The sequence below is a fragment of the Sturnus vulgaris genome, chromosome 17, assembly GCF_052056855.1.
Source record: "Sturnus vulgaris isolate bStuVul1 chromosome 17, bStuVul1.hap1, whole genome shotgun sequence".
In the NCBI taxonomy this organism is placed as follows: domain Eukaryota; kingdom Metazoa; phylum Chordata; class Aves; order Passeriformes; family Sturnidae; genus Sturnus; species Sturnus vulgaris.
In genome coordinates, this window is record NC_142259.1 from 13338576 (window position 1) to 13364254 (window position 25679).

Genomic DNA, 25679 nt, shown 5'->3' on the forward strand with positions numbered 1-25679 from the left:
CTGTATATACACAATTATTTTCGACATTCAAGCAGCCAGGCAGGGAGGTTTGGGTGCCAATGACAAAGGCCATGAGTCAGAGCCACTTTCCCTCCCCAAGACCACATTTAAGTGCGTGACCAACTTGAAGCATTCCCAAAGTGTGGGCTCCACCAGGGATGCATTCCTGAATCCAAATCAATCTCTCCAAAATAGCTGCAGGTGAAAATTCTTCATCCGTGCTTGCTGTGCAAGCAGGGAAAAATGCCTGGTCATACAAGCACAGGCCTGTGCTGCCGTTTATTTCAGGCCAAAAATGGAATTATTTCGGGTTTTTTAATGTGTTCTGCAGTTTCAAAGCTGCCTCTGGAAAAGCAGGATATTTTCCCGACTGTTATATGGGCTGGATATGTAATGTTCAGAAAGGCCAGCAATTAAAAAAAAACCCAAAAACAACAACAGCAGAAAAAATCAAATCACCAATTCAAAACTAAATATAATTTTTGTATTTTAGGCTGATATTTTTTTTCTAGGTCACTTCCTCATGAAGCCTGCCTCAGACTAATATGTAAATTTTCAAAAAGCAGAATGTTTGGATAACCTCATGGTTTGAAAACAAGCAAAGCGAGGCGAGATCCACGCTGGGCACCCAGAGATGGATAATATTTTGTTTTTCTTTGTGAACGTCTTTTGTCTTGAAGTTGGTGTGAAAATCGAGACGAGGGCCCCACATGATTGATCACCACAAGCATCAGAAGGAAATGATTCACCACAACACTGTAACTGAAACTGCTTCAACACCTGATTGCAAACTTCACACTGGGGGACTAATTAAGTGCTGTACCTGCTCGAGATTGCAGGAGCCTCAGGACACCTCAGAATTCCAGAATTCCAGCTGTGAATACCCACTGCTCTGCCAGAAAGGTACATGCCATTCAGAACTGAATAAAGAAGTCAAAAATACAGATTTTTTTAAAAAATTATAATATTGAATTATAATATCATTAAGGTATTGTTAAAAAAAAAAGTGTAACCACAATATCTACCTGAAGTTAAATGCACGCAATTTTTTCTTTCTATTTTCAGCTTCAAGGTTTTCCTACTTCTGCCATGAACTTCATTTCAGGTACTCTGTGAACATTTGTGAAACATTTTCAATATTAGGAACATAAGGGTCATATTGTCTGAATTTAGATATAAACCAGTACATGAAATATCATCCAGCTCCTCGTGCATCGTGCTCAGAGCTGAGCCAACGTCTCAGCAGATTTATCAGCAGAAATACAGTGTGCAAACAGAGCAGTGTACTCCCAGCAAAGCACTTAGGCAGTGATGAGAGAGAATGGAACGAGAGCTGCCTGTGAGATGTTTTAGGGAAAATAAATCCAATAAATAAATAACCTTACAATAGTGATATGGCTGCAAACGAATCTATTAAAATATGGAATTGATAACCAGTGTCCTGCCATGTGGTGTTGTTTTCTGCTCCATTTGACAAATAAAAGAATTCTTCCTTTTTGCCTCGTGTTTCCACCACTCAGTTTAGATTGAAAACTATTTTTGAATACACTTTCAAGCATTGAAAAAATAGAAGTCTCACGGTTTGGCAAGAGTGTGGAATGGTTTGGCAATAGCCAAGAGCTTCCTTTGTTCTCATTTTCTAAAGGATTGTGAGTTGGCCCTGATGAGATGAAGAAGTTGGTGAACTCTTCAGGAACAGGAACATAAAACCCCACAAATGCAGTGTCACAGTGACATCAATTCGGGGTTATTACAATAATCCTGCACCCATCTCCAGTGGCAGCAGCAGCAAAGCTCGTGAACACCTGGAATAATTCACCCCCATCATTTCCCCCACTAATGCTGTGCACGCATCTCCATCACCTGGGATTCTCTGAGGGAAGATTTGGGTATTTTTGGGGCTGCCCAGTGAAGGATCATGGCTGGAAATTCAGGTTTAAACACCCATGGCCACTCCTCTGCCAGCCCCACAGGAGAAATTACAGCTTGCATTGCAAATTTGCCCTAAACTGCTGAAATCTGGAGATGTTTCCCGACAGGCATTGGGCTGCATATTTTCCATGTAAATGAGGCTTGGACTACACCAGGTTTTCTGTATTTTACCTTCTGAATTCACAGCCACCCCGAGCTCAACAGCAACTGCTCATTTCCTAGTGGGGAATTCATGTTCCGTGTGTAGGCAGTTGGTAATTTCATCTCTGTGTTCCCAATATTAATCAGGAATTTACTCCCTATTCCCAGTGCTTCCTCAAGATTAAAAAAAAAAAAAAAAAAAAAAAGTGCACATCTGAGGTAGGGCTCCTCCAGAGTGCTCTGCTCTCACAATTCTGGGTCACACTTCCCAGCTATCTGTAATCAGATATTAAATTTCTGCTTGAGTTAACGCTCATCCTCTGGGAAGAAAAGCTAAAAAAAAAAAAAAAAAAAAAACAACAACCTAGTACTTATTAAAACATCACAACCCTAAGAAATAAAGTTCTTCCTCTAAAAATAGAACAGGGAGGAAATGCCTCCTACCACTGAACACTTTCAGCTTTGACCTGCTCTGGAGAGGTCAAATCCTGGTGTTTTCCTGGATCTCCAGATTTCCTCACCAGGTTCTAGCAAAGTTGGCCACACTGATGCCCTCAGGTGCAGCAATTCCTGCAGCCACTAAATTAAGAGACCAATTCCATCAGTAGGTGACAATTTTCAATCAGAATTCCTCTGGGTTAGATTCACATGCAGTTCTTTTTCCCCAGTAGGCTCTGCTGCTATTGTTGGTAAATGTTACATGACTCAGATGAAATGAAAAATAAAATCAATCAAACACAAAGCCAATAGCTTAGTAGTCAATAAAAGTAAGGAGAAAAAAAAAAGATGCTTGGACAAAAGATTTCTGGAAAAAAATTATCATTTCTCAGGATGTGTTTTTACTTTTTTTTTTAATCTCCACTATTTTTAATAGTTGTGCATCCACTGAAAGAAAAATGAGTGAAGATATCCACAAAATTACTAAGTCTTACTCTTCTTTTGCGTGGAGAAATACAAAAAACTTCTCACTGCTCTGCTTTGGCCCCAGAGAGATGAAAGGACACAGGTTAAACACAGTGCCAATATTAAAAGGGAGTTTCAGTGCCTGAACACAGGCAGGTCTTAATGGAGTTACTCTGTTTTGAAGGGCTCAAAATCAGTGTATGAAACCCATGGTTTATAAAGGAATATAAAATCAGGGCTTTGTGTGTGGAGCTGGAAGTGGGAGGGTGTGACCTGGGAAGCAGAGTGAGAGATGCCAGGAGCTGGCAGAGGAGCAGCTGCACAAACCAGAGCACTGCTCTGAGCTCCGGGATCCTCCGGGGATGGGCAGAGGGAGCAGCCGAGGCAGAGCCCAGCAAAACCCGGCCAGGGCACCGGGCTGGAGCTGTGAGCCAGGACAGCATGGACAGCACTCCCAAAATTACACCTGGCCAGGGCACACCTGCCTGCAGGCAGAGGAGGCTGATGGAGGGACGGTGGCACCCGGCTCTTTGTCCCTGCAGGAATGTCACAGCCTCCTCCTGCCCTCATCCCTGCAGGGATGTCACCATCCTCCTGCCCTCCATCCCTGCAGGGATGTCACCAAACACCTCCTGGCCTCATCCCTGCAGGGATGTCACCATCCTGCTCCTGCCCTCATCCCTGCAGGGATGTCACCATCCTGCTCCTGCCCTCCATCCCTGCAGGGATGTCACCATCCTGCTCCTGCCCTCATCCCTGCAGGGATGTCACCATCCTGCTCCTGCCCTCCATCCCTGCAGGGATGTCACCAAACACCTCCTGGCCTCATCCCTGCAGGGATGTCACCATCCTGCTCCTGCCCTCCATCCCTGCAGGGATGTCACAGCCTCCTGCCCTCATCGCTGCAGGGATGTCACAGCCTGCTCCTGCCCTCATCCCTGCAGGGATGTCACAGCCTGCTCCTGCCCTCCCAGCCCCTCCTGCAGCTGCCCTGTCTCCACCTGCCCAGCCCATGGGATCATTCCTGTTCCCCGTGTCCCCCAGCCCCTCTCCAGGGCATGGGATGTGACACTGACACCACACAGAGCCCTTCTGTGCCTGTGGGACACCTCTGAGCCAAAGCTCCCTTTCCCCCTGCACATCCCAGCCAGCTCCAGCCCCTCGCTGTGTTTTACACCCAATCCGACCCTGAGCAAAGACCAAATTAAGGGGAGCTCACTTAATGAGCTTTTCAAAACTGCACACTGAATTCTTCACTGAGGGACGTGCAGCCACTTCTGGAGTCGAATGCAACAGCTCATAAATAACAGAAAAAAAATTCAGTGCAATAGCAGAGGAAATTCTGGGTGACTGCAATGTAATTTGTCATTTGTGGGCTAATGGAGATTGGGTTGTGACACACTCTTGATTTTCTGCCTGTGTTTGAATGGGCATTTTTGTTTTCCCAGCACCCTCTCGTTTAAAATTGGTGTTCTCTGTAACAAAGGGTGACCACAGGAAAATAAAGAAGATAAAATATTTAAAACAAAACCACAAAAGGACACTGCTGCATCTCGAAATGTTGTTCTAAATATACACAGGCAAAATGCATAAAAAATGAAAGAAAATCGTGAAGAGCAGGTGGAGCAATGTCAAATTATTTGTGCTGCTCAGCTGATAGGTGTGCCAGGGTCAATAATTTATGAATAGGTGAATAAAGAATTATTTTATCTGTCCATTTCTCATATGAGCATTTTCTACTAATGTTTAACTGTGGCTACTGGGACTTAAACACTCAACATTTCCCAGAATCAGGAGAAAAATATTTTCAGAACGGGCAGGAGGAATTGGATATTTTCTGTATATTCCTGTTGCAGAACGGTTTGTACATCTCTTTATTTTATAAATAATATTTCAAAGGCAACAGAAGCGATGTTTTGCATAGTGTGTCAATTCCAGGAATTTCACCAAGCCTTATAATATTGGGGATTTTTTTAAGATTCAGTTCTGGGAAGCAGAAATGTTCTCTTGTGTTTCCATGAGAACTGCAAGTACTTTCTTGAAGTTAATTCTTTATTTCTCTTGCTCTTTCTGAATGAAAACAAAAGCTTGAAAATATGAACCGAGAATACCTAAAGTCACAAAAAATCCCAAACAAATAAGATGGAGGCAGTATTTTTAAACCCCAAGGCTTTGGAAAATCACTCCCGTGATTATTTCTACCACGGTTGTCTGGCAACCCAGCCCTGGTGGTGTGACACAAATAATGCACAGAGGCAGCAACATTTTCAAATCTCTCCACGTGTGCTCTGGCAGCTCCAGCGTGTGCAGGTGGGGATTGGAACAGAGGAGAAACTGCTCTCCTTGAACCCCATCTTTGGAGGAGATGAGGGTGGGTAATCAAAGGCAGAGCCCTTTCCTCAGCACAGGCACACACACAATGGCAGGGGGCTTTGATTTCAGATATCAAGGGGGTTTTTTTAATATATATCTTTTTTTCTTTTTTTCTTTTTTTTTTTTTCACTCTCCAAATATAATTATTCACTGGAAAAATGAATGTAATAAAACAGCTTATGCAGACAGGCTTGCAGTGCATCTGTTCTTTTTTTTTTTTTTTAATCTGAATAAAACAGAGCAAACATCTCACTCAGTATCTTGACAAAACCATCTTTGGTGAGTGAGATTTTTCCTGCTATAAAGAAATCTATTCCTGCCTCCTTCATTCTCTTCTGGTATCATCTAGACATCAGCATATTCCTATTATCTGCTTTTGAATTTTCATTCCCCTCTCTGCAATGGATTTTCTTGTTCCCCTTTGCAAAATGCTCTGCTGACATCACACCAAAATTAACTAAAATCTTTTGGGTGACAGGGGAGTGGCAACCTAGGCTGGCTCTGATTATCCATAACAGCAGTTTTTATGGAGCTGTGTAGGTGAGTGGATAGGGGTGTATGTGTGGATGCATTCCACAATTTGATTTAACAAAATCGTGATTGATCAAGGCCTACGAGTCAATTATAAAATCCCATTGACTTCAGTGGGGCTGTATCCATAATAATCAAGTTATGAAACACCCCAGGAGTGAGGCCAAAGCTAAAAGCTGCTCCCCACCCTCAATGCAAGAAGGATGAAGGCACCCAGGAGGACATTGCATTGGGCAGGAGTTTCCCCAAGCCCTAGTGAGGAGTGCTGGAGATGAGAAAGGTGTGGTGGGGATAATTAAGGAGAAATGCAGAGGTTTGTGGCCATTAGGACCAGTGGATGACCCTTGTGAGGGAAGCTGTGAGGGGCTTCACCCCACCTGGTGCCTGAGGATGTGGGAGGTCACAATGCTCTGCTGCTGCCTCCCCATCCCATCCCCATCCTCATCCCCAACCCATCCCATCCCATCCCATCCCATCCCATCCCCATCCCCATCACATCCCATCCCATCCCATCCCCATCCCCATCCCCATCCCCATCCCAGTCCCAGCCTGGCCCTGTATTCCTGTCTAGGGAAAAACCAACCTTGTCCTTTATATTCCAAGCATTTCTGCAGCCTTAGGATGAAGCCCTGATTAACAGGGTGTTTCACACTGCGATGTTTCCAAACTGAAAGGGAGGAGGATTAAATGGGATATTGGGCAGGAATTGTTCCCTGTGAGGATGGGGATGCCGTGGCACAGGTACCCAGAGCAGCTGTGGGTGCCCCTGGATCCCTGGAAGTGCCCAAGGCCAGGCTGGGGCACCTTGGGACAGTGAGAGGTGTCCCTGCCATGGCAGGGGTGGCACTGGAGGAGCTTTAATGTCCCTCCCAACCCAAACCATTCTATGAGATGGGGCTGCCCTGTCCAGGATATCCAGGAACTACATCCAGGGCTGTCCAGAGCCTTTCCCTGGCTGACCTGCAGAAGGGATGAAGGGATGGATGGATGGATGGATGGACCAGCACCTCTGTGATGCTGACAGAGGCAAAGGCCCTGCCTGCCCTCTGCCAGAGACTTTCACTTCCATCCAGCAAAGCTCCTCTCTTATAGGGGAGGTTTCCCTCCACTGTAATTAGATTCCACGGATTTAATCCCCTGGGAATGTAGCAATTACCATATACCTGACAAGTGCTAAATGCTGCATTCCGTGGGGATTATCACCTCCGGCTGAACACAGAGAAAAGAGGAGGGCAGGAGAAATTTCCCCTTCCTCATGGGCTGGGGAGTGGGATGGAAAAAGCCTGATTTAGTGCAGCTGCTGGCTGGGCTGGGGAGGGTGGGACACAGGGGGAAGGCATTCCTGAGAGGGACCAGACAAAATGTTTATCTCTCATAAAAAGAGCACGGCTCACGCTGCACATCTGGGTCACCCTGCTCAGTTCCTGTGGTGCTCGCTCCAGCTGCTCTGTGTTTACAGAGGGATTTTTATTAATGCTCCTGCTACACGGAGCAAATACACTGCAGAATAAGCGAGATTAAGACAATTGGTTTAATAGACTTCAGAAATAAGTGACATTAAATCGAAATCGTATGCACCAGGAAGAGGCAAAGGAGAGGATTTGTGTAGAGTTTATGCACCTTGTGATGATGCACGACTTATTACAGCTTGTTTAAAAAGCACGGGGCTGTTCTAAAGCTTTCTATTCTTTTGTATTATCTCACTTATTTACAAGATGCACAGTGATGCTGTGAGGGCATCCTTCAGTGCTGATAAACTCCTCGGGATCAGCAGATAAAAGGCAGAATTTAACAGCGTGGTGATGGCAGTGTTTACATGTACATCCACTCCGTTGCTATGAAGCATTTTGCAGGTTTAGCAAATTGGAATGAAGGGAGATTTCTCTGTGGTCTAAGCACATGCATTTGATTGGAATTAAAAGTTATCAAAGTAAAAGCATTTGATTCTGCAATGAGCACCCTGCTATGGCAAAAATGGGTAGGATCACCTCTGTGTTCCATGGCAATGACATTTTGTCCCCAGGAGCCACACGCTGGCTTTGTGCACTTGGGAGGGAGGGACAACATGGAAAGGTTTGGGTTGGGAGGGACCCTAAAGCTGCTCCAGTGCCCCCCCTGCCATGGCAGGGACACCTCCCACTATCCCAGGCTGCTCCAAGCTCTGTCCAGCCTGGCTTTGGGCACTGCCAGGGATCCAGGACAGCCACAGCTGCTCTGGGCACAGAGAATATTTTCCTAATATCCAATCTAAACCGTCTGTCTGTCGGTTTGGATCCATTCCTCCTTGTCCTGTCCTTACAATCTCTTATAAAAGTCCCTTTCCATCTTATTACCCATCAGTTTCATCAATCCATGTCTGTGGCATCCTCTAGGATATTTTCATGTTATGTGGGAGAAAAGCCAGCCCTCTATATACAGTTGCTTGTATCCCAAGGGCATATATGGGTGCCAAAATGGTATTTTTAAGATTTCAGGATATCAAGCCAAGCTTTTTTGTTGTTTTTTCCTGCAATCCAAGGTCACAACTATATCCATTTAATGCATAAAGGGTCGGTCATGTGACACCATCTGCATTCTTCATCACATCCCAGCCCATTGTATGACTGAAATAAAGCAGGAGCAGGGTGTGGTGTTTCTGCATTTCCTAACTCATTAGCGAGTCGTTGAAGATGACTCCTGTCTTTCAGTAGCAGGTAAACCAGTTCAAACAAACAGAAAGAAAATAATTATTAATTGGCCAACAGCAATAATTGACCGCTTGGATTTCTTGAAAATCTCACTCCCAGGACAAATCCCGTGACAGGAGCAGCAGCTCTTCCCAAAATCGCATTCAGAGGCTCTAATGTGATTCCTGTCCGTGTTCCCAGGGCCATGTCCCTGTTCCAGCTGCTCTTCTGCTCCTTCTCCTCCCTGTGAGACCCAGCACGGAGCTGCTGAAGGCAGAGGAAGGATTTGGATGCTGCACAGGGAAAATGTTCTGGGTGCTGATATTCCTGCCGGCAGAGGTGTTCTCACCTGGTTTGGGCACCCAGGAACCCCAGCCCAACGTGCCCACAGCTCTCCCTGCTCTCCCCATCCATTCCCAGCCCCATTTGTGACAAACTCAGCCTGGCCTTGGCCAAACTGTGCTCCTTTATTCCTGCAGCAGCAAATTCCGGGGTAGGCCGTGCTGGTGAGCAGCTCGGATGTCATTTGGGGTTTATTTGAGTTGTCCTAGAGCAGAACCCTGGCAGCTCGGTGGCTCCTTGTGTTCCCCAGCACCTCCCTGCTGTCAGCAGGGCGCTCAGACCCATCTGCTGTCTGAAAGCCCAGCTCTCCCTCTCCCCACATCCATAATTCCTGCCTGCTGAAATCACTCTGAGCCCTTTCACTGCCTTCACCAAAATGAGGATTCACTTAGTGGCTAAGGAGAGAAATTTGAAAAAAAAAAAAAGAAAGGTAGGAAGAGCCTATTGACAATTTAATCCTCTCAGTGGCTTTGGGCCGACATTAAAACTGTTGCAAGCAAACCCAAGTGGTTAATGGCACTTAAAAACCTGTTCCTGTCTCGGCAAGCTGTCACAGGGCTTTGTCTTCCAAAAGAGGGGAAGAAACTGGGTGCTCAGGCAGTGAATGAGACACATGCATGTGATCGGGGGCGATCAGAGCATGCAAAACACAGCGCAACAAAACACACGCAGAGGTCAGAGCAGCAGAAAAATGAGAGCGTTTTGTGTTCCTCATTTGCCTGACTCACTGAATCGCTGGCCAGGGACGTGCCTGGAGCAGACTTGGCTCCCGTGCTTTGCAAACTCCGGGGTTGCATGTTCCACTCGGCACCTGTTCTGCAGTAATTCGGAATTAATGTCCCAGCCAAAGCCTCAAAGGGATGAACAAGAATGCGAGCTGAAAACTAGTTGCTTCTAATTGTCATGAAAACAAATGTCAAAAGAACATGTGTTTCTGCTTAGCTGACTCCGCTTACTGAGTTTGAAGCTGTTTTGTGTTAGTTTCTACCATTTAAATTAAATGTTTTGTCTCTGACGTACTTGATGTGGCTTTAAGAAGCTGTGCTTTCCCCCCCATCCCCCTTATGAATCTTAATGTTTGCCTGGATTTGTTTGTAACATCAGACAAAAGACTGGCAGGCTGTGCCAGAGTGACATAGATTTTATGTTGAAACAAAGCAAAGCCAAAAAAAAAAAAAAAAAAAAAAATCAATTAGGGGGTCATTAAAAACCCGAAGTTTTCAATGAAAGAAATTCTGTAGTGGAATAGCACCACTTTGGGGGTTAGGAGTCGTGTTAATTCCTGCAGGAGCTGTTCTGCAGGGCCCCTCCTCCACGCCATCCCCCCAATGAGTCAGCTCTGGAGCATCCCAGCTCCGCAGCTGCCCCGTAACATCGCCCAAAGGACCGCGAGTTCTCTGCTCCTCTGGGAGCCCGCACAGCCCTGGCCATGCAGCGCTGCCCCTCCGGCAGCTCCCACAGGGAATTTTCCATGGATTCCCCCGGGCAAACTGCATGGCCCATCATGGACATGGAGTGAGCATGGCAGGGGATGGTAAAAAATTTGAAATGGAATAAGCAGAGCAGGGACTGTGCTTAAAAAAAGTAAAAAAAAAAAATAAATTGCAATTTAGTGTTTGATGTCGTAAAATGTGAATGGCTGATATTTTATTTTATTTTGTTTTATTTTATTTTATTTTATTTCGGTTTATTTTATTTTATTTTTTATTTTGTTTTGCTTTATTTTACTTTATCTTATTTTATTTTATTTTGTTTTATTTTGTTTTACTTTATTTTATTTTATTTTATCTTACTTTATTTAGTTTTATTTTATTTTTTTATTTCGTTTTGCTTTATTTTATTTTATTTTATTTTATTTTATTTTATTTTATTTTACTTTATTTTTATTTCCCCCCCCTATTTCTCTCTCCTACAGGCCATCTCCTCACAAAAGGAACACTGCAGCTTTGTTTCCTGAGGAATGGAAGTTCAACTTCAGCTCTTTCCATAACAAGTGCATTATTAGCAAGGAAAAAAAAAATAAATCCTTTTAATCACAGCCTTTCTCCGGAGCAGGGCCGTGGGGTTCTGTGGACCTGTAAAATCTCAATTTCCCAAAGATGAGCCTGAGACCCAGCTGGGCTCATGACCTGGAAGTGCAGGAGGAAATGGAGATGGGAACACGAGGCTGGACCAGAAACCACAACCTGAGAGCCCCAAAAACATCTCAAAGTTTCATCCTTATTTATTATTATCTATAATCTGACCCATGGAACTTCTACATTTTAACCTGACAATTGACATGTTCTGACACAAAGGCTTTTTGCTTAGCCACTGAAGCTGCTCAGTCCATGGCTATAAATCTGAGGAAATTGGGACTCCAGAAGGCAGCAGGAATGATGCAAACAGAAGGTGCTCTTCTGACTCAGTCACTTCCCAACTTGTGCTACATTTTTATTGCGGGTCAAAAGTCGACAGAGTATGCAAATGGGAAGGAAAAAAAAAGTTCTTGTTTTGGAAAAATACACCATTTTAGTATTTGTAATTATACACTAAGGGCCTTTTTATGCTCAGCCTCGTTTCTCTTGGATTTTTTTTGCATAATTTGAACTGTAAGTGGGGATATATGTAGAGCTCATTTATTCAAATTATACAGGGTTAGTGTTTTCCCTCTCCTGAATGTGGCGTGCATTTTGGGAGGAGTGCCAGATTCAAGGAGGCAGGAGGAGGAGCAGAAAAAGAAGACACTGCAAAAAGACCACAGAGGCACTTGTTCCACTTCTAAAATGGCTCCCGAGCCCTCGTGACAAATTAGATGTGTGACTTAAATCCTCTTGCCTTTGTGAGACAAATATATCCCCTGCACATCCCAATAAATCCACCTGCACTGTCACTCATGCCATGGAAGGTGTACAGAAAATTGCAGTTCTCTCACCTGTGTCATTTAACAGCTTTTCTGCAGCCTCAGCCACCAAATCTTCCCTTTGCACTTGGGTCCTTTCAGGTGACACCTCGAAAGTCACAGGGGTTCCCCCCAGGGCTGGCTGAGCTGTGTGTGGAGTTACAGATTTCATTGCTGCCTGGGCAGATTTCCTGCTGGAAATCACGGTGTGAGTGGATCTGATCCCCCTCATCACAAGCCAGGATAAAAAAGTCCAGCGTGGTTCTGCAATAAATGGGGTGGTTTGTGTTCAGTTCTTCACCACACTCACGGGCACTTAATGAGCTGCAAATTAAGGATGTGAAATTCCTGCTGAAGTGAAAATCTCCAATGCAGAACAGGCTGGGGTCGGTCCTTAAAGGGAGGTGGCATAGGCCAGGCTTTAAGAGACTTAATTCTATTAATTATTAATAATTGTAGCTGGTATTGAAATTGTTCTGTCCCCTCACATGCAAAATGGGATCTTCCCACTCTTCCTGCAGGTTCTTTGGGGGTGGCTTTTGCACAAATATATTTATTGAGCAAACTGAGGTGAGGATTTGTGTTTGCCATGAGTGTTTTGGGAGCTCCCAGCTCAGCCTGGAGCAGGTTCCTCACTCCCAAATGCAAGCTGGGTGTAGAAAATCTTAATGTATTTGGAGACTTTGATGATCTATCCTTAAGAGGTTAATTTGCAAATTCTCCACTGGTGCAAATCTTCATTCCCCCATTAAGTGCTGCATATTTTTATGGCAACGTGACAATTTCCTCTGAAAGCCCATCCTAAAGGACTTGTGCTTCTGAGGCACAGCACAGGTTTCAGAAATTGAGGTTTTTTTGAGCCTAAACTTCCAGAATGTGATTCTGTGAGCAGAGCCAGATGCAGGCCAGATGTGAGCTGGCCCTGTGGACACATCCCTGCCCCAAATCCCCTCGGCTCCAGTGGCCAGGGCTGGGTGCTCCTGGTGCCCTGGCTGGACTAGAGGTGCCTGTGGGTCCCCAAAGGGCTGCACCAACCCCAAACACAGCCCCACAACCTCTGTCCCAGCACTGCTTCAGCCTCCAGGCTCCCTGGGTGCTCCTCCCAGAGCCCTGGCCCTGATCTTGGTCCAAATCCTCCTGGACACACAGAGTGTGGCTGTCACTGCTGTGGGTTTTGGGGACCTGGACACACAGGTGTGGCTGTCATTGCTGTGGGTTTTATGTACCTGGACACACAGGTGTGGCTGTCATTGCTGTGGGTTTTGGGTACCTGGACACACAGGTGTGGCTGTCATTGCTGTGGGTTTATTTAGATGAGGAGCAGCTCAGGAAGACAGGGAACAACCCTGGGATAAAACCAGAACTGAAGTTTTTACTGAGCTTTTATTCAGCTCAATTTCTGTTCCCTTCTGTTTCTGTCCTAATCTCTGAACTGCATGGATTATTGTAAGAACACCGGGATGCAGTTCCAGGGAAGTTGATGCAGAATTTCCCAGTTGTTCATCTGCTCAGGCAGAAATGCTGAATCCTGCAGGGTTTCAAAACATCCCAGTACAGTTCACAACTTTTAGAAAATCTCTGGATGATCAAATCCCAGTTCCTTTTGCCTCAATTCACAGAAGAAGGACCTTAAAGCTCATCCAGCTCCCCCTGCCATGGCAGGGACACCTCCCACTGTCCCAGGGTGATCCAGCCTGGCCTTGGGCACTGCCAGGGATCCAGGGGCACCCAGAGCTTCTCTGGGCACCCTGTGCCAGGGCCTGCCCACCCTCACAGAGAGGAATTCCTTCCTAATAATGAAAATAAAGCAAATCCAGCACTCGGAGCAGACAGGAGGAGTTGAGGTGTGACTGCACCTGGAGACAGCTGCATTTTACCTGTTCACATAAGAGGAAACAGCAGCAGAGTTGGGGATGGAGCTGCTGCAGAGCTGGGTCCCAGCTCCCTGCTCTGGAATCACCCAGCTCATCCCAACCCATTCCTAACACCACAATATGAAGGTGAAATACACAGGTGGGATGGAAATTCCACGTTTGTGCCTTATTTCAGTAAATCCTGCAAATGGCCCTGCTGACCTCAGTGGGACCTTTTCTACAGCACAGGTCCCTGTGGACTCAACAGTAGCACCACCAGATCTGCTTCCAGTTTGTATTTAAGCAGAAAAAAAAATAGAGATGTCTTGTTCAAGCTCAGCCTGAGAAGCACAGAGATGAAAGGGGGAAGGGGAAATGCTGCAGCAGCAGCTGAGCAGATTTCCAGCCCAGCCACCCAGTCAGGACTGACTCAACCCTACGAGCTCATTCTGCTTGCCCAGGATGAATTTGGCTTTTAGGCCAGAGAGCTGCCCAAAGATTTTCTTTGAAATGCAGAAATCCCCATCCTGGGGCTGCAGCCTGGCCAAGCTGCCCCTCTGGAAATGAGGGATGCAAGGGTGGCAGCAGCCAAGGGCATCCTGTGCTGGCTGTGCCAGCTCTGTCCTCACTGTCAGGATAAACCCAGCAGCACACGAGGGGAGCACAATGTCCTGTGCCCACACTGCTGTGAGGTCAGGCTCCCTGATAAGGCAAATTCAGTGTGGAGCAGCCCTCGGAGTTACCAACACCAATAATTATATTTCTGGTTCATTTCCACAATTACAGAAGAGGTCAAGTGGAGCCTCTGTTTTAATGAGTTGCCTGAGATGTGGCAGCTTGTTGTTGGAGGCAGGTAATTTGTAAGTGTTGTATGTTTTAGATCTCATCTTCCTCCCCCTTTGAATGGTAATAAACCAGCACCTTTCTGTAAATGCTGCTTCTTTTGAAATGTTGGTTAATTTAGCTTCTATTTATTATTATACATTGTGGTTGTTGCCTTCTGTGCCTGTACACTGGTTTCATTCTCTGATCATAACTGAGTGGGGAAGTGCAAGACCTCTGGTTGAAATTCAAAAGAAAATAAATGGATTTTTTATGGCCTGAAGAATCTATTCATTACTAAATCATTTATCTTCGCAGAAGGAGTGCCTATATTCAATATGCCTTCCTATTTCCCTAATTTTATTTCTCTCTAAGTACGCTCTGTGCTTGAAAATAAATCTCCATTGAACTTCCACAGAGAAGCCTTGCTGTTGAAAGTCCCAACAAGAGCCTAATTACCCAAATTAAACACATCTCAGAGGCTGTGTACAAAGCCTGGGCATGGCTGGGTCTTCCCTAAAAATGAAACTTGGATGGAAATGTAAACCAGGAGTGTCCTGTGGGATTCTCAAAGGCACATTGCAGCGAGAGCAGAGCACACACACACACACACGACCTTTAAACACACTGCTCGTGCTTTTTGCCTTCCTTCAAAGATTTCTTAAGGGGATGAGAGTCATTAAGCAGGAGGGGAGGGAGGAGAAGCATTAAGATTGTTTAAATTGCTTTTTCTTCATTCCAAATTGTCTTCCTCTGGTGAATCCTAACTTTATTGCTTCTCTTGCATCTCAGGGCAGTGCAATTACATTCTTACCTTGAACAAAGGCTGAACTTTGGACAGTGTTTGGAAGGGTTTACAAATAAAGTAAACAGTTCTGCTGCATAAAACATATGTATGTGAGCAGGACTTCCTCCTTCCCAGATGAGCCACGTTCATGTAATTTCATTTGTAAGCTTCCTCAGCTGCTGTTTGAAAATGTTTCCTTTCTGTTTGCAATAAACAGAAGGTTAAAATTCACAACGTGCCCCCTTCCAATTGTTAAACTTTGGCAATTCTGTTAAAGTTCCACCAAATGCTGCCTTTACCAGCTCAGATATTAAATATTGGCTTTCAGTTTCAACTTGAACTGCTGCCTTTGTTCAGGCTGGATTAAGCCCAAATAGGTTATCTAGTTTAGTTATTACTGGATGGTTCCAGTGGGGCTTAACTGAGTGTTTTTATATTTGAGTGTAGAAACCAGGAAGAGGGGGGGGGTGGATTTGCTAATTTTACATCTCCATTAAAAAAAAAAAAAAATCAGAATGTTTTTCCATACCCAGGTTAAAAATTAACAAATCAGAATGTTGGACTTTTAACTCCCCAGTCAGACAAGGCAGAGTTGGGACAGATTTTTAACTGCAGGATTGGAAATGTAGCTGGAAATTTGCCACTTCCAGGTGTGACACTGCAGTGATGCCACATTTATTGCAGGTGATTCTGTCCTGGGATCTGTCACCTCCCTGTCCCTGGCTGCTGCACAGGGATCAGCCAGAGCACAAGGAAGGATTTACAAACATTTGCAAAGCACTTTTTTTTTTCTTTTTCTGTCTCCACTCGGCATTTCAGTGCTGTCTGTGGGCATGACTGAGGGATTGTTAGCAGAGATATCAGGGTGGGAGGAGGCTGCTCGTGTCTGCAAGGAAAATTTGCTATTTACTGTTTATTATCCTTTCACACTCTAATTACCCAGGCCCAAAAAAGAGCCTTGTCATGTGAGCTGGGCCCGTGGGGACTGATTGTACATCCCCAATAATAAATAGTGCAGGGGCAAAGCTTGGGAACAATTAGCTGGTTGAATTTGATTTGAATAAATAGTTAACTGGGAGCTGCTGATTTGGATTCTGCATCTGCATGTGAGCAAAGGCAAGCAGCAAGAACAGCCCTGCTCTGTGTGCAGCCCTGGGAGCCAGGCAGAGGCTCAACAAGCCCCTGCCTTATGGTTTATTGTGCTGGATTTGGCCAAACAACTGGGAATGCCATTCCCAAGTGTTCACAAGGCAGGGCACTCTTCACCCTCACCCTCCAGCTGGCCCAGGAGTCATAATGCTCTTTGAAAACACAATTATTGGTTTGTTTTTAAGTTCCTTGGCTGTCTAGAAATCTTACTTTTAATTTTAACTCCCCCTATAACACCTGCAGAAACTTTTTTTTTTTTTTTCCCATTTTTAAGGCATATACAATTTTTACACTGAACTGTGGAACACTGATAAACGGGGTTTGGGGGAAAAAAAAAACCCAACAACTATAATCCAGAGATTTGTCAAGCATTACAAAATGGACAGGTGGAGGGAGGGAGGGAGAGCATCTCCTGCAGCCTGGGCAGCCCTGCAGGAGCTGTGGTGCTGCTCAGCACAGTTATTGTCAATTATTCTGGGCAAGAACAGCAAGGGGAGGCACTGGGAGAAGATCAGAGCACGGGAGTTTGGGCTCCTGCTCCCTCTGCACTGCCCCGGGCTCTCTCTGCTCTCTGGAATTACCTGGATGAGCAACAAGAGATTTTGGTGAGAATAAAACCCATTTCTGGATGGCAATTTGACAATTCTGCCCTGAGCTGGAGGAAACTCCCGTGCCCACTGACATCAGACAAAGGTGCAAGCACTAAAATCATGAAACTCATCGTGCTGTGATGCAGAATTGCCCCAAAGGGGCTGAGCTCCCTTTGCAGAGCTGTCCCAGAGCTGTCCCTGGTCACTCTGGATGTGACAGGAAAACCCCAAAAGGCAGAAAGGACGAGGGGTTTAGGGCCAAACCCAGCCAGGGAGCTCCTGCACGTGGCAGCAGAGCAGCTGGCCAGCAGGATGCAATTTTTGGGGCACATTTAGGGCCACCAAACCCAGAGGAGCCTGGTGCTGGGTGCCCTGGGAGCCAGGACATCAAAAGCAGCTCTGGGGTCTCAGCAGGGCCACCCTTCTCCTCCCCCAGCCCTAATTAGGTCTCTCTCTTTCTCCCTCCTCCCCTTGTGCTTGTTCCCAAATTTGCTGACCTCATGTAATTCCTAATTTGACAAGCTGCCTCCTTTTATTTTTTTTCCCCCTTTTTTTTTTCTTTTTTTTCTTTTTTTTTTTTTTTTTTTTTTTTTTCTATTTTTGTCATAACAACTTGCAAACAGAGCAGCCTGTCTTTAGCAGCCTCCATTCATAGGAATGTTGGGACGTTTCATGCAGCACAACATAGAGGAAACCCAGCTTTGTCTGCCTGCAAATAAATGCCTGCAAAGACAGCAAAACAACGGGAGGGGAAGCTGCTTTCTTTTTGTTCCAAACAATTTTGCCAAGAGCACACACACATACACACACACACACACACACAGAGGGGAAAAAAAAAAAAAAAAAAAAAAAAAAAGCACCTTGGGGAAACAAAAGATGAACTTGTTAATAAGAGATAAGTTATTGGCCTTGCATTTCAGAGGAAAACAAAGATTCTTGGATGTCTTTTATTTGTAGCTCAGATATTTCCTGCTGGAATATGTGCTGGGTGAGAGGCAAGCAGTCAATGGCAGGAATTACTCCAATGCTGATGTGTTGCTTTGGATTTTCTAAGTGAAAAGTGTTGTTTGTTTTGGAGTTTGTTTTGAAGTGATTTTTTTTTTTTTTCCTGGAACAACCAGAACTCTGCTTTTGCTTTACTCATATCCTTGTTTTCCTGCTAACACTCATCCCTTTTCCCCACGTTAGTTGCTTGGTGACTGGTATTCATCTCCACATTCAACAGCATTTTTACAATCACCCTGATGGCAGAAACAAAATTAGTCAGAAAATCTCTGGGAGGCTTTTTTTCCCCTACTTCTTTTCTTCTTCCTTTTGTTTTTTTTTTTTTTATTTGTTTTTTCCCATACTGTATAAAAATTAATCAACCAACAAACTCTATGGCAGGAGACCTGGGCCTGCCTGGACAAGTGAAATATTCTCTTTATCATGCTCAAACTTACTGGGGAGAAAAAAAAAAAAAAAAAAAAGCAAGTCAATAAATAGATGCTAATTTTAATAAGAATTAAAGTTCTTTCAGGATTCTGGGAAGCAATATTTGAACCTAGCAGGCATTTTGCAGCTAATACTTCTGTTATCAGCTCTTTAGGTTCTGCATGCAGCCAGTCCTGCTGCCATTCCAGGGGGAAATGCAACCTTTGGATGGATTTCCATGGCCGAGGTTGTGCAGCACAGGATTTACTGCATTTATTGTCACTGTCCTGCTGCAGAGCTTGGATGGCATGATAGGAACCCAAAGCAAATGTGAAAGCACATTTCCTTTTAATAACCAGTGCTGGATGGCCCTGGGAAATTCCTTGGGAATTTTCTTGGAATGAGATTGGGTTGTTTGGATGGAGAAAAATGCAGTTTTCTCTCAGCCAGTGTCCCTTTCCCTGCAGAACAGATCTGGCCTAGCACTGCCAAGGGAGCTCACTTGGACCTTGTAATTACTCATGTCCTGGCTTGATTTTCCCCCTTATCAACTTGTCCAGGAGATAAGAACAATGAGCAGAAAGAGGAGGAATGCTGATTCCATCCTGCCCCCTCAGCAGCACTGATTTAATGCTCAGGGAGCACATGACAACTGCCTGCATCCCTGCAAGCCCAAATCCACCCTGGGCTGTGCTCTGCCTTTGAACCCTTGCCCAGTTTCTGTTCAAATTCTTCTGGCAAAAGGAACAGATTTTTGTATCGGTTCCAATCTGCTTCGATTTATTGGTGAAAATGGCTTTTTAATTCCAAAACGTAAGCACACCATATTTTACAGCTTTGTGAGCCTGCAAATTGCAAATAATGCAGCCCTTTGGTGCTGTAAAGCCACAAAATGAAACATTAAATCCTAAATAGAGCCTCAGAAGGCTGCAGAATTCTGATGCTGTACCAAGCTTTTCTCCTGACCTCATCCCAGAGCCTGGTTTGATTCTGAGCTAAAAATCAGAAATCAAAGGCCAGGACTGCTCTGAAACTCAGGGACGTTGTGGCACGGGGTTTGTTTGCTTGTTTTGCTTTTTTCCTGCTCCTGAGGAAAACTTTTCATTGATTTTCTTTTTTTTTTTTTTTTTTTTAACAAATAGGTGAATAACTTAAAGGTTTTAAGTCACACGGTTGGAGCTTCTTGTGGCACAAGCCAGAACTGGAGTTTTGTCCTTTTGGATCACACCTGAAACTTTGAGTGTGGTTTATCACAAGATAAAGGTGGATAAAGAAAGGTGATGCTGCTCTGCTGGCCAGTCTGTACAAAGCCAAATTTTACCCTTAATTTTCATTACTGGAAGGAATTCCTCCCTGGGAGGGTGGGGAGGTCCTGGCAGAGAACCTGGGATAGATCCTGTGATTCCCAAAACTAAGGTGGCATAAAATCCGGATAAATCAGGATAAAATCCAGAGCATTCACCAAGTGTTTATATGGACACTTACTCAGGGCTTTTCACATCACACCTCCCAGCTGCAGCCTAGGGAATATCCTCGAGTATAAACACAAATTCATATTAAACTCTTTGTTTCTTGGCAAAACGTCCAATCAAAGTCAAGTTTTCCTGCAGTGTTTTGATTTGCTCCTTCAACAGGATCGACTAAAGTGTTTTGGAAAACTTGCTGCAAGAAAAAAAAAAATTAAGATTTTTTTTGCCAGCTGATCGTAATCTGCAGCATTTGATATTTGAAATGCAGTTGGCAGCTGGGTCACTAAATCACCAGCATAGCAGGGCAGCTGGGAAAGATGAACCACGTAGGTTCAAGGAAAAAAAAAAGGCAGAAAAAACAAAATTTATAATTTTAAATATAATTTTGCCATAATTCTGCAGGTCCCGACTTCAAAATTTTTGAATCCTCGCGTTTGCAGCGCTGGAGCAAAGTCACATAAAACTTTGCTGTCTGAGAGCATCCTGCAAAGTCCTTTAAAATCCAAATAGGGACTGATTTAATTGATTTTTCTGGGTTTTGGGGAAGGATTAAAACCCCAAAAAAGTCATCAAGGACAATGGGAGAAGGTTTTCCCCATCCAAAGCCCCTGGCTGTGGGACAGGGATTTACCTGGGTGCCAGTGCTGTCCTGAGCAGGAATCCTGAGCTGGGGTTAAAGTGCACAAATCTCTGACACAAATACAAATGTGGGCCAGTTTTAGAAACTTTGAACTTCTTCTCCAAACATTTGTTCTCCGACTCAATCACACATATGTTCCCAAAAAGCAAAAGAGAGCCGGGATCCAAGCAGAGCCAAAGGGAATGTGTTCAAAAATTTCAGCAAATATTAACAGAACGTATTTATTTATTTGCAGTTCCTGTCTGTCTCGAGCATTAGCAGCAATAATCAAGAGAAATTTCAAGCACAGCCAGCTCCTGATATCATATCTGCTTATCCTAATGTTTATTTTTTCCCATCCTTTCCAGCTTAGATTAATCACTCTCGTATAGAAATGCAAAATGGACTTGAAGTTATGCTCTGCCAACAAAGTAACTATTTAAGGCACTTCTATTACCTGTGCTTCACTTTGTTCTGGCTTGAGTGAAAACAAAACTAGGAAAATGAGCCAAGCTTTTAAAAATCACCTTGTGTAGGAACAAGAAGGAGGAGTTCCCCCAGCAGTGGTAGCACGCTGTTTTCATAATTGGGTGCTTTGCATATTGCCAGCATTTCAAATCTGGTTTCAAGTGGGAAGAGTTTTGCTTTTTTTTTTTTTTTTTTTTTAATCTCCCTGCCATGTTTGGTGCATAATCTCCTGCTAAACACAGCTTTATATTGATTGGTCACAGCGCTGCTTGCAAACTTGCTGCTCAATCACATCTGTTATTTTTCATATGGGCCCTTAATTCCTGTAATTAACTCGTGGCAGCCCTGATTTCCCAGATTTCAGCCTTTGCCAGGGGCTCTTCCCTGTCTCACCAGAGGTGCTCAGCCCAGCTCTGCACCCTGGCAGGGGTCCCTGGAGTTTTGTGAGTTCTGGAACACTGTAATTGGGTTTATGGGACCTGATCCAAAAGTTGTGCATAACCAGATGGGATTAATCCCCCCTGACACCCCATGTGTGCAGTGCCTGAGCCTGCTGATCACCCAGCAGTGCTGCTGCAAATGACTGAGTATTGATCACTGGGGAGAGGCTTCCCTCTCTCCAGCCTGTAAAAATCAGCCCTTTTTATAGCAAATGGATCTGAATGTATGGACCCAGAGATGGATGGTCCAGCCCAACAGCTGCACTGACACATAAAAATACAAAAATGCAAAAATGCAAAAGTACAAAAATACAAAAATACAAAAATGCAAAAATACAAAAATGCAAAAATACAAAAATACAAAAATGCAAAAATACAAAAATAATTACAAAAATACAAAAATACAAAAATACAAAAATACAAAAATAAAAATAAAAGTTTTGTCTAAGGAGCTTCCTCAGGAGGGTTTTCCACTGAGCTGCCCTAAAGAATTCCTGCTGAGCTCACCTTGGGAATTGCTCTGTCCTCACACTAAAACAAGATTTTTGTCTCTCCCAGGCCACAAAACCCCAGAGGTGCTGGAATGTCCAGGAGCCCTGAGCTGCCCCCAGAGCCCTCTGTGATGGCCTGGCCGGGCACTGCAGTTTCCTAGAGAGACCAAAGTGCTGATTGCCTGTGCTTTGATAATTCATGTCTGAGCACAACAAACACCGTTCTGCTGAACCCCAAAATGTGCAGGGTGTGACCCCTTCACCAGCACAGCCCTGGCTCTGACAGATGCTGAGGCTTTGCACGGTTTGCTGATATTTAACTGCAATTATTCGTGTAGTTGAGTTAAAAAAGAACGGAGGGGATCCTCTGCAGCCATAAATATTCATGGCTTCCCCTGAGCACCAACAAGTTCTGCTTGTTTGCACCAGCCCGGGGAATGAAAGAGCCCAATGCAAAGGAATATTTCCTAAAGAGCAGCTGGGTGGGACAGAGCCCTGCACAGCAGAGCCTCTGAGAGATGCTGGAGTCACCTGTGCCAGCAGTGCCAGCCCCTGCCTGCCCTGCCCACGGTCACCCTGCCGTCCCAACAAGCCAGCTCAGGCATTTTTGAAGTAAAAGAAAGAAATTATCTCTTGGGAAAAAAAAAAAAAAAAAAAAAGGTGCTGGACGTGGAATATTCAGACAGAACCAAAAGCTGCTGCCCTGAGGGTCGGAGGGTGAGGAAGGAAAGGGAGGAGGTGCCAGGAGGGTCAATTCCAACAAGGAATGGCACAGGCACCTTGTACCCCCCAAAACTGTCCCCAGTGAGTGCCTGCCCCACCTTTCCTTCCCCACAGACCCCTCCTGTGCTTTTGAGCCCACAAACGAGTGTCCAGGCAGAGCTGCTGTGCTTGGAGCTCTCCTTTGGCTGCAGCACCTGCTGGGATGCTGCAAAGTTTGGAAACGACCCTGAGCAGGAGCTGGCACAGGAAAAGGGACAGCAGCTCCTTTTCCCAGAGTCACCAACAGGTACAACGCTCCTGTCGTGTTCAAACCGGCTGTGCTGGGGCAGTTTATCCCTGAAAACACCAAATTTTTGCAGAAGGCTGTGTCCTGTCTAATGCCAGCACGGGTTTGCTGTAATGATTAAGCCTCAAGTTTTCTCACATCTGTGAGGAATGCTTAGACATTCAAGTTTAAAAATAAAAATATCACTCTGGGCAGGATTTGAACATTTTTTTGAGGGAGTGTGGGATGATGGGTGGGTGGATTAGATAGTAATCAGTTGAATAAACTCAGCTGAGCTTTGAAAGTTAAACTTCAAGCTCTACGGGAAGATTTGCATGGTGGGACATAAAAAAGAGTTTAATTGTGCCTGGCATGGTCTGGGGTTATTGAAGTGTACCAGTGTAAATGCACTTTCATGCAATCATTTTTATGAGATATCCGAGTGCCTTAAAAACACATAAATGACCGAATAATATCCTGAGAATTCAATTGATAGACAGGAAACCACAGCACAGAAGGGTTGGGTTAAGTGGGACTATGAGGGAGCAAATTCCACTTTGGGGAATGGAGTGAATGAAATTTGTCCTGCTGGTTATTGCCAGAGGAGGAGGCAGAATTTCCTTCCCAACAGAAATGTCATTAGAGAACACAAATACCCGCTAACAAAAAGTAATATTTTGATGTGCTAAGGCATGTTTGCCTTTGTTACCCGTTTTGCAGACAAGTTCTGCATTTGTGCATTCAGATGCTGCTGCTATTTTTAGCTCTCTTTTATCCTCCACCCTTTTCTGCCTCTTGCCACACATAAAGACTCAAAGAAACATCTTTCCAGAGCATGTAAAGAAGCAACTAATGATATGCTATCGAGGAAGAAGTGTTCTCCTGGAGGAGACAGTTTCCTTTCAGAGGCACTAAAACAAAACCTCTATTCAATTCTTGCTCATTGCTTCATATCATTGCTGCTTTTTTTTTTTTTTTTTTTTTTTTTTTTTTTTTTTTTTTTTTTAACCACACTGCACATTCTGACACCAGGCTGTACAAAGTGCTCCCGGTATTTCCACATCCAGCCTGGCATTTATTCCTGAATCATGGGAAGAGATCCTTCCTAACCCAAGTGTTCAGAGCACAATTCACTGGGTCACTCCTTGGGAGGAATTTCTTTGTTCCAAAGGTTTTTGGTCTTGGAACTCCACAGATGCTCCACAGTTCATTTCCCCCCATGAATATGAATTTATTGCTGAGGATGCATCCCTGCCACTGATGCATAATCAGGCTGGTTAAATCTTCTGGTGGAGACAAAATATTCCAGGAATCCTAAACATTCACTAGAAAGATAGAGGCTAAAAGAGCTTTTCTACCACCAGCGAAAGAGTGGGGGAAAATAGAAAAAAAAAAAAAATTAAAAAAATATATTTGTGCTGCCTGCAAATGCCGCTTTTCCCCCTCTGGCACAGCTTTGCTGCGGAAATCCAGGTGATGTTTGCAGCTGGCCAGATGTGGCGGGGCTGTCCTAAATGTTGCATTGCTCTGTTACAAGCCCTTGCTCGTGTGAACTTGTCGGGTTTTGAAAGCAAATTTGCGAGCAAGTGGAACCCGTATCCCTATCTGTCAATAATTCCTCATGGCACTCCACAAAAAGTCGTGGCTTTCCTTTTTGCCCACCCCCCGAACGCGAGATCGCAGTAAATCAGTCAACAGCGCTGTTTAGCATATAAAGCAGGCAACTTCAAAGGCAGGCAGCCTTTTCTGTGCACCTATGAAATTCCAGACCACGCTCCGAAATCCAGGGAAATCTCCTCCGTCCTTTCTGCTCGCAGTTCCGAGAGCCTCGGCGATGCATATTAAAGGGTTGCTGTCAGCTCACATTGTTTAAAAAGCGACTGATTAAAAAAACATTTGGGGGAAGCACCCTTTAGAGGCTGTGTGAGAAACACTGCCCTGGAGCTCCAGAGCCTGAGAATCCCTCCCCAACCCCAAATAAGGCATTAAAAAAATTATTTTTTTTATATTTTCTGACTTCTATTTCCCGTCCTTTGTGAGAATTTTCCTAAAGGTTGCTGAAAATAAGCATTCCTTTTTTTTTTTTTTTTTTTTCTTTCTTTCCCTGGACTTGCCTCTTACCAAACCTGCAGATTCGGACATTTGGAATCCCCACTGAAGTTATTTTTCCTCCCAAGTGCAGAGGAAAGGTTGCCCCTGTTCTTAGACTATAATATGCTAATATTCACCGTGTATCAGATAACATAATAATAGATTAATTAATAATATAATGATAATACAATAGATTATTACTCTCCTACTGTGAAAATAAACTAAGTAATAATTATTTATCCCGAATAAACAAAACCCCAAAGACTTGCCCAGGCTAAATATTGCTTTCTTATCAGTATATTTAATGTGGAGAGTTATCTGAATGTTTTCTTCAACTGGAGCATTCACAGCACATCCCCGGCCCTTTTCCACCCTCTCCCCTCTTTCCTGCCAGGGCCAGCCTTCCCCACTCTCATTTCTGCAGATCTCAATGTCTGTAGGGTTATTTTGTAACCCGGACCATCCAAATTACCCCTTAAAGCCAATTTCTGCCCTGGAGCCATCCCGTCACGGAGCATCCCCGCAGTGCTGCCAGGAACCCACCCAGGAGGAGGAGCTGCTCCATCCTGGGCTGGAGATGCTTCTTTTCTGCAGCTGAAATTAATTCCTTTGCATGCAATCAGCGTGAGGTCTGTGCATTAGCCAGCTCGGTGATATTCGATTTCTTCACTCTTATTTTAACCAGTTCATTTATCATAACCATTTCCCTCCCGCTCCGCTGTGCGCTCAA

At 44.5% G+C, this 25679-nt stretch overlaps 1 long non-coding RNA gene across 1 annotated transcript in view; it reads right to left on the reverse strand.

The window, feature by feature from the left end:
• Positions 1-814: 814 nt before the first annotated feature.
• The window catches only part of LOC148221837 (uncharacterized), a 52999-nt gene continuing 28134 nt past the window's right edge, over positions 815-25679 (reverse strand). Inside the window, exons 2-3 of the long non-coding RNA XR_015807306.1 lie at positions 1026-1110; positions 815-920 (exon numbers count right to left, since the gene is read on the reverse strand). This is a non-coding gene — a long non-coding RNA (uncharacterized LOC148221837). The remainder of the gene's footprint in view (positions 921-1025; positions 1111-25679) is intronic.